Consider the following 7116-nt stretch of genomic DNA (forward strand, 5'->3'; position numbering starts at 1 on the left):
ACTTCTGCATGTTCTTGCATTTTATCTTAGACAATTCTGTCTGTAAAGATAAACAGTATGATGAGTCCCCAAAGGCAGTCAGCCCAGTGCAGCCCCGGGTCCGGTNGGAGCTGGCACGTGAAGAGCAGGGGGCAGAGGGTGGGGCCATGGTTGGGGGTGCTAAGGGGAGCTGGGAGCCAAGGAGCACAGACTCAGCTGAATGAGGACACACATAGAGCAAATGAGGGATGCAGGGTTCAAAGAGACAGCCACTCTTGGCGTTTTCCTATACTTCTGCATGTTCTTGCATTTTATCTTAGACAATTCTGTCTGTAAAGATAAACAGTATGATGAGTCCCCAAAGGCAGTCAGCCCAGTGCAGCCCCGGGTCCGGTGCTCACCGCCTGCTTCCCCCAGCAGCAAGTGTGTCCCAGCAAAGCCCAGACCTCAGGTCACTTTATCTGTTGAAATCTCCCCATGCATCTGAGAAAGCGGGGATCCCCGTTGGATGCACGCCCCCCACACCAGACCCACCCCGCAAGGATTTGGTGAGCTCCTTAGTGTGCGGGCTGAGTGTTCTCACCTCCCTGGCCACCATACGGTTCTCTGGACTTGCTGTTCTCATCAGAAGCCCGTGTTTGGTTGAATCCCCCGGTGTGGGTGGAGACTCTGAGGTTGCAGGGGTCTAGGGGGAGGAACAGGAATGAGTGTGAACCCAGACAGGGTGGGGTGCAGGTGAATAGGGGCAGGCGGTGGAGCCCTGTCTGCGGGCAGAGCGTGGCAGCTGGCTGTGTGAGTTAAAGCCTGGGGCCCCAGGGAGGCAGACCGGGAGGGCCACCAAAGCCATCACTGAGGTGCCACCAGGCAGGTGTGGACTGGGTCTTCGCAGGGGCAGGCAGAGACCCGTCTCATGAGGGGGCTGCCTTGGACCTCCGAACCTGGGTGGCCCCTGTGACAGTGTTGGTCCTCAAAGGGCGGCTGTGTCCCAGGGGGCCTGTGACACCTGGCCAGGAGCCGTATATCCATGTAATGTTTCTTACACACTGGTGTCATGAACGCCTCCAGGAAATCCTTGACTCCTGAACAGAAACTCTATCCCCCTTTCTGGTTGCCTTCCCAAGAGGGTGGGGAAAGGGCTCGCTCAGTCTGGGTCCCCAGTGGCTGTTGTGAGTGGCGAACCCTGAATCAATAACTCATCAGGGAACACATAACGTGAGTCGTGTCTCTTTCTCAGCAATGTGTCTGGCTGGGTCTCCCCGGGGCTTGGAGCAGAATCCCAAGGACAGGTTGCACTTTGTATCTTGAAAGAGGAAGGTGGTCCCATATCCTGAGATGGTGAACAGAGGCTCAATCAGAGCCCGCTGAGAGTCAGAGCGAGGACAGGGTCAAGACAGAACACACACACCTGTTCAATTCCTACCAAGACAGCGAGGAGCTGTGAGGGTGAGGCCCAGATGAAGGCTCAGCGTGAGACAGATCTGCTGATTCAGAGAACAGCAGCCAGGAGGCTGATCAGAACGTTCTAGCACCCAAGGGATGTGCGAGGCAAGAATGGGCCTCAGGATCTGTGCTGAGGAAGGCGGGCGCTGGCGCTGTGGGGAGAGCGCCCTCACCTTCCAGCTCACCCAGAAGCACGCAGGGGCTGAGCGTGAGGTCAGCATGGAGGGGACGGTCGCTGCTCCTGTCCGCAGCTGTGAATCCTGATGTGGGCTGGTCTCCCTGTGCTTTGTAGGATGCTGTCTCCTCCTTGTGGGAGCAGGAGGCGGGCAGGAGAGGGGCCTGGGAGGGGCTGGGGGTTGGATATCCCCATCCTAGGTGAGGTGGGCGGGGGTCCTGAGGCCCTGTCCTCCCGCAGGACTCCTATCAGAGGCAAGTGGTTATGGATGGTGAGTGGTGCCCTCTGGACTTTCTGGACACGACGGCCAGCAGGCCTCAGCGCTGTGGGAGACCGGTACATGTGCACTGCAGAAGGCTTCCTGTGTGTGTTTGCCGGCAACAGCACCACGTCCTTCGAGGACATCCGCTAGTACAGGTGAGCTGCCGGCTGGCCCTCAGGGGCCTCCCTGCCCCTCTGTTTCTCCTCCTGTCTGTCAGGGTCCTGTGCTGCTGAGCCTACAGCCCAGCAAATAGCTCCCACCTTCTTCCTTGCAGGGAGCAGATCGAGGGAGTGAAGGACTCCAGTAAGGCTCTGGTCCCAGCTCCGGGACTGGCTGGGACACTCTGGGACCCCAGTGACTCAGTGGCCTCTAGTGCTGTAAGTGTCCCCAGATGGCAGGGTAGCTGGGGAGGCCGGGACCCAGGATCTGGGCTGACCAGCTCCAGGGAGAAGCGGGGGTCTCTGGAGAGAGCTGCCCTGATCCAAGCTAGAGTGGCAACGCTGGGGCCCTGGCCCCTGTGCCCCACAGAGCCCCATGGCCCTTGTGCATCCTGCCCTCCTCATGGGCTGTTGGGGACAAGGTTGGTAGGCCAGATAGGAGTGGGACATGGGATGTTCAAGCTGGGAGCCAGACCAGGGCCCCACTTTGTGGGGGAGCTCCTGAGGAGCTGGCTGCCCCACGGGGGTAGCCCTGGGGCTGCAGGATGAGCAGGGCCCCATTCCCTGTGTGCGGGATCCGGGGAGGGGAGAGGGTGGGGAAGGGCTGGATCCCGTGCCTCCCCCCCAACCTGCTAGGCCACCAGGCCAATTCCCACTCGGAGGCGTCCCCTTCTTCCTAGGGCGTGAGGACGCCTTCCAGACCCTGGTGCGAGAGATCCCGTAGCACGAGGTGGGAAAACCGAGCTCACCCGGGCAGGGTGGCCCTGGCCGCATGGGCCACAAGTGCCCCCTCTGACATCCCCGCAGGCCTTCTGTGCCCCAGAGCACAGGTAGGGGGCCTGGAGGTACAAGATGCCAGGAGGAGGTGAGGAAAGAGGAAGGAGAAGGCGAAGGAAGGAAGGAAGCTCCGCCTGAGCCCCGCCAGCCCACCCTCCCTGGAGAGTGACCACAGGCCTCCCTGGACTCTTTGCACAGATGCAGTGAACGGAGGTCACTAGCGCCCCAGGGGTCCTCTCCTCCCAGCCCTGTCCTGGCCCTCTGGCCACAGGCTGAGTCCCAGTCAATTCTTGGCTGGTCTCAACCCTGGCATCGGGTAGAGATTGGAAGGTACCTGGGACCCTCAGCTTTTGTGTGCCTGGAGCCCCTCTGCAGGGATAGCTACAGGGACTGTTCAGGTGGCCTAGGCCAAGCAACCCTCTTCCCTCTGGGTGTCTGTCCTGGGCTTCCTGCAAAGAGCTCTGGGTGCTGCAGGAACAGGCTCCCTTTGCATTTGAACACAACAACTCTTTATTGAACTCTCAACAGCAAAGAGGGGCTCAGAACCAAGGGTGTGGCCTTCCCCTGGGGAGGGAGACCTGCTTCTCCTTTAGGGGAATGCTTACATCCCCATGGGCATGGGAGCTAGTGTCCCCCACTCTGGAGTGTGCACTGACTCTGCAGGGGTGGCATGTTTCCTGAGTGTGGGGCTCCCGAGGGACAGGCGCTGAATACCGCAGACCTGAGGGGGAGCCTCACGTTGGGGTTCCCTGGCAGATCCCAGCATGTCCGCATGACCTCGGCCTCTGCCTTCTTGCTGGCAGGTGACTGCTGGAGACCTGGCCTCTGGAGGCACCTGCCTCCTACCCTGGGGGAGGGGGAGGGTGGACCTACCTTCCTGCCCCTGCTATGCCTTAGCTGGGGCGGCCTGTGCTTCCCAGTGCTGCCCTCCGTTGGACACATGGATCTGTGGGGCGTGCCCAGGTGGCCTCAGAGAGCTCTGAGAGGGCTCGCCCAGCCTTGGGCCAGAACCCAGGACTGGCCAGGGCCACGGGGGGTCTTGTTCCCATCACTCTTCGTTCTGGTCCTGCGGGGGCTTGTATTGTCTCTGCCCCACAATGGTCTGGGGCCTGGCCAGTTGAGGTCCCCCTGGGTTGGGGATTTGTGCCTCCTGGGGGGGATGCTGCCCTCCAGGAAGGCCAGTGTGATGAGGCAGGACATGGCGCTGGCGGCCAGAGCCTCAGCGTCCCCATGCTCAGCATCATGCTCTGCTCCAGAGGCCAAGGAGCATGTAGCTTCCCTGTGGATGCAGAGCTTAGAGGGTCCCGGGCAGGAGCAAGGTCTTGGGGCTGCTGGCTCAGCACTACCCTGGCTCTGTCTTGGCTGCGCCGGTCACTCTCCAGAGAGGGGCTGGGCTGCAGGGGCCACAGGGCAGGAAGGGTGTCCTGGGCCCTACAGCTTGGTCTTTAGCGAGCTGGGGGGACCCCGTCCTGGGAGTCCCAGGGGCGTTCCGGGGCCTGGTCGTGGTTGGTCACTGGGGTGTCCCGGGCAGGTGCTGAGGGGAAAGGGACCCAGTGTTGTGGCTTCAAGCCCATGTCCGGTTGCCACCTGCCTGCACCCTTCTGGTGCGCTGGGAGATTGGGAGGGAATTCCGTCACTCTGGGGTTAGCTGGACCAGTGAGGGGTCCTGGGTGGGGGCAGCCAGGCCAGAACCTGAGCCCCTGGGACTCCAAGCTGCAGGTACACAGCCGCGGGCTCCCCGGATGTTCCCTTCTGCAGCGGCTCCTGGGCCTGGAGGATGGCCAAGCTGAAAAGGGGCCCTGCTGCTCACGCTGGGTGGCTGGGCCTGGGATGTCAGCTCTTCCACTCTGGGGAGTGTCTGAATGCTAGGAGGCAGGAGGAGGGACCTGGGCATCAGGGACACTTGCTCCAGGCCCAGGGGCATCGTGGGGAACACTTCAGGGCCCGCTGCAAGGAGGCAGACTGCGTTAGAGTCTCCACCAGGCTCTTTGTCCCCAGATGGCTGGGCCCCAGGGTGTGCTCGTGGTTCCCTGTGTCCACCTGGCTTGCCCGTGACAACAACTGTCCAGGCTGCTGATGGCCAGCCCTTGCAATGAGTGACCCACTGCCCGGCCCTGGCCTGGGTTCCCCAAGGTTGGCGCACAGGAGCAGAGGGACAGAGCTGAGGAGGAAGGCACCGGGGGCTCTGTCCACCGTGTGCTGCCCCAGGAGGGTGAATCAAGAGGGGACAGGGCCCTGAGCCCACCTCTGGGGGGACGCAGGTCGCACTTCATCCTTCGCAGCTGGGCCACGGACGCCGGAAGCTCTCTGAGCACCAGCTCACCCTCTAGGGCCGGGGCTGGTACAGGGTGTCCTGCAGAAACTCCCAATGACCTTCCAGGGGCTGCTTCAGGAGGTGTTCTGGCCAATGGGTGTGAGTCAGGCCCAGAGGGGCCCAGCCTGCTGCCCCAGGGTGCCTCCCAGGGACCCCTGCCGGGGTGCCGCTGTGCGCAGGAGTGTTGCAGACAGAGCCGTGGCGGGGGGGGAGCCATGCCTGCTGCTTCTATGCAGGCTGCCCCCCAACCCGCCTGCCGGCCTCCGTCTCTCCCCCGAGGACTGCACGCTCCTCGATCCTCAAAGCAGTGGGCCAACGCCCCTGCCCCCCACCCTTGGACATGCCTGGGCTCCCATGGGCTCACTGACCGCTGCGCACCTTGAGGACGGTGTTGCCATGGCTGTGAGCACGCACTCCCCGTCCAGGATGTAGGCGTCCCAGAGCTTCAGGGTGAGCGAGAAGGGGTTCTGTGGGGACAGCAGGGGTGTGAGGCGGCCTCAGTGGGGCCCACGGGGGTCTCAGCCCGGGCTAGGGTCTCCCACCTGCCCAGAGCCCCCGTTGCCCCCCTGGCTGCATCAGACGAGGCCCCACAGCCCCTCCTGCGGGTGCACTCCTCCCGGGAAAATGGGGCTCCTGAGGACTCCGTATGGTACGGGCCTGGCTACACGACCCACAAACCTGGGGGGCCAGAGCCTCTGCCCCACACTCGGTGGCCACATGCCCTGAGAGGACTCCAGGCTGGCTGTAGAAGGGGCCGAGGGCCTGTCCACTCCCTAGGCTGACCTGGGCTTCCCTGGGGGAGCTGAGACAGAGACAGCCCTTCCCCCGGAACCTCGTCAAGGGGGCCTCTCGAGTTCTGCAGGGTGGGTCTGGTCTGGTAGCCTCAGCCTTAGGGCCTCCGGGTCAGACCTGGCTGGTCTGGAGTGTGGGGCTGATCTCGGCCCTCCCCGGGGGCCAGGGGCAGGGAGCAGGTCTGGAACCAGGTCTGCGTGGGTGGCCTTATACCTGGTCGATGAAACACTGAAGGAACCACTTGGTGGTGTAAATGCCAGTGCACATCTGTTCCTCATTCTGGTGGAAGGGCAGAAGGTGCTTAGGACCCAGCCAGCGGCCCCAACCCTCCCTGGGCCAGGGCCCCGTGCAGCCAGGTGGACGCAATTCCATGGCCCCATTCAGTCGTGAAGTTGCCCCTGGGCCCAGCAGGAGAAGGAACAGGACAGCAAAGTCTGGGCAGCTTTGGCAGGGCTCTGCTTGCCCTCACTCCTGCCCGGGGCCATGGGGACAAGGCCTCTGGGCAGCTTCCACTCGCCAGGTACTTTTTCGCCTTGGGAATGCTTTGTCTAGAATGAGCTTGTGATGGGCCTGGAATCTCAGTAGTTTGGGGAACGCTGGAATGAAGAAGCCTGAGAAGGTTCCAGGCCCCCCAACAATCAGGGCCTTCTCCCCCACCAGGTAGGGAGTGAGTTCTGAGAGGTGTCACCTCTCCCATGCCCTGACTCCCGTGTGTGCCCACAGCCCTCCCAAGCATGGGCTGGATCCACTCTTCCCAAACAGCAGGACTGCCATCCAGGCCGGGGGTGGGCAGGGGCCGAGGACCCTCCTCGTCACAGACACCCAGCTGGGTGGGTGCCCTGGGCTGAGGACCAGGCCCATCTGACCAAGCAACTCTTTCCTGCAGTGGTTCCAGCAGGGGGTCTGCAGCACCAAGGGGCAGGGAGTGCAGTCCACGGGGAGGGTGGTGGGGGTGTGCAGGGCCATCTCCTGGGCTAGGGAGCCAGGCTGGCGGCCCATGGGAGCCGGAGATGCTGGCACCTGGGCTTCGTCTAGCTGTGGACTGATGGGGGTACCTGGGGGGCAAGCCGGCAGCCAGACAGGAGGCTGAAGGACCCACGGAAGTGGTTTGCAAATGGTGGGGTCCGTGGTCATGGCTGCAGGACCCCGAAAGCCACCTAGGGAGGCAATCCCCTTTGCTAGTGGGAGGAGGGCTGGGTGGGGGTCCTCACCTGCCCCA

At 62.8% G+C, this 7116-nt stretch overlaps 1 long non-coding RNA gene across 1 annotated transcript; it reads left to right on the forward strand.

Moving 5' to 3' along the window:
• The first annotated feature begins 1898 nt into the window (after positions 1 to 1898).
• LOC109488707 lies at positions 1899 to 3011 on the forward strand. The gene is made up of 3 exons (XR_002141614.2): positions 1899 to 2011; positions 2131 to 2233; positions 2695 to 3011. It is a non-coding gene; the product is annotated as an uncharacterized LOC109488707 (long non-coding RNA).
• The last annotated feature ends 4105 nt before the right edge of the window (positions 3012 to 7116 follow it).

This window comes from Ailuropoda melanoleuca, unplaced genomic scaffold, assembly GCF_002007445.2.
Source record: "Ailuropoda melanoleuca isolate Jingjing unplaced genomic scaffold, ASM200744v2 unplaced-scaffold77266, whole genome shotgun sequence".
Classification (NCBI taxonomy): domain Eukaryota; kingdom Metazoa; phylum Chordata; class Mammalia; order Carnivora; family Ursidae; genus Ailuropoda; species Ailuropoda melanoleuca.